A 1,083-nucleotide genomic window follows, 5' to 3' on the forward strand; every position below is an offset into this window, starting at 1 on the left:
TCGCTGTCGTTGCAGCCATCATTTGGGAAGAGACCTCTCACGAAGAGTGCGAACGATACCATTACTACGCCGACGTTCTTGTCAAAGCGCTGGGCTACGTATGCAAGAATGCGAGTCAGCTTAATATCATCGTCCTTGCTGAGGCGCTCCGCGATGCTGTGAGCCACTCCTCTAGCAACATGAACAGGGTGGCGATTCTCATGGGCAGAGATGAGATCCTCTGCGTCTTCCAGACAGCGTGTCCGAGTGGTTAAGGAGATGGACTTGAAATCCATTAGGCTCTGCCTGCGCAGGTTCGAATCCTGCCGCTGTCGTATGTCTGATGGCGTATGGGTTTTCAAGACATCTGAGCAGTCTCGCTTTCGAATTCTCATAGCGACTCCGATGGACATTATGAACGAGTGGGGTGCGAACGAACTGATGCGCATGACATTTGAGGAACATTGATGAGAACTAATGTATATCCCAAAAAAATGTATCTACCTCTAGACTCTTATCCTATATAAGCCCTACCATTTCAGCGAATTCGCTGTCGTTGCAGCCATCATTTGGGAAGAGACCTCTTACGAAGAGTGCGAACGATACCATTACTACGCCGATGTTCTTGTCAAAGCGCTGGGCTACGTATGCAAGAATGCGAGTCAGCTTAATATCATCGTCCTTGCTGAGGCGCTCCGCGATGCTGTGAGCCACTCCTCTAGCAACATGAACAGGGTGGCGATTCTCATGGGCAGAGATGAGATCCTCTGCGTCTTCCAGACAGCGTGTCCGAGTGGTTAAGGAGCTGGACTCGAAATCCACTAGGCTATGCCTGCGCAGGTTCGAATCCTGCCGCTGTCGTATGTCTGATGGCGTTTGGGTTTTCAAGACATCTGAGCAGCCTCGCTTTCGAATCCTTATAGCGATTCTGATGAACATTAGGAATAAGTAGGTTGCGAACTAACCAAAGCGCATGACATTTGAGGAACATTGATGAGAATTGATGTATATCCCAAAAAATGTATCTACCTCTAGACTCTTGTCCTATATAAGCCCTACCATTTCAGCGGATTCGCTGTCGTTGCAGCCGTCATTTGGGAAGAG

At 48.9% G+C, this 1,083-nt stretch overlaps 2 non-coding genes across 2 annotated transcripts; both read left to right on the forward strand.

Annotated features, from left to right (window-relative positions):
• Window positions 1-232: 232 nt before the first annotated feature.
• Window positions 233-314, forward strand: Pmar_PMAR009655. The gene has a single exon. It is a non-coding gene; the product is annotated as a tRNA-Ser (tRNA).
• Window positions 315-758: 444 nt separating this feature from the next.
• On the forward strand, window positions 759-840 carry Pmar_PMAR009656. Its single transcript has one exon. It is a non-coding gene; the product is annotated as a tRNA-Ser (tRNA).
• The last annotated feature ends 243 nt before the right edge of the window (window positions 841-1,083 follow it).

The sequence above is a fragment of the Perkinsus marinus genome (assembly GCF_000006405.1).
Source record: "Perkinsus marinus ATCC 50983 genomic scaffold scf_1104296970776, whole genome shotgun sequence".
Classification (NCBI taxonomy): domain Eukaryota; phylum Perkinsozoa; order Perkinsida; family Perkinsidae; genus Perkinsus; species Perkinsus marinus.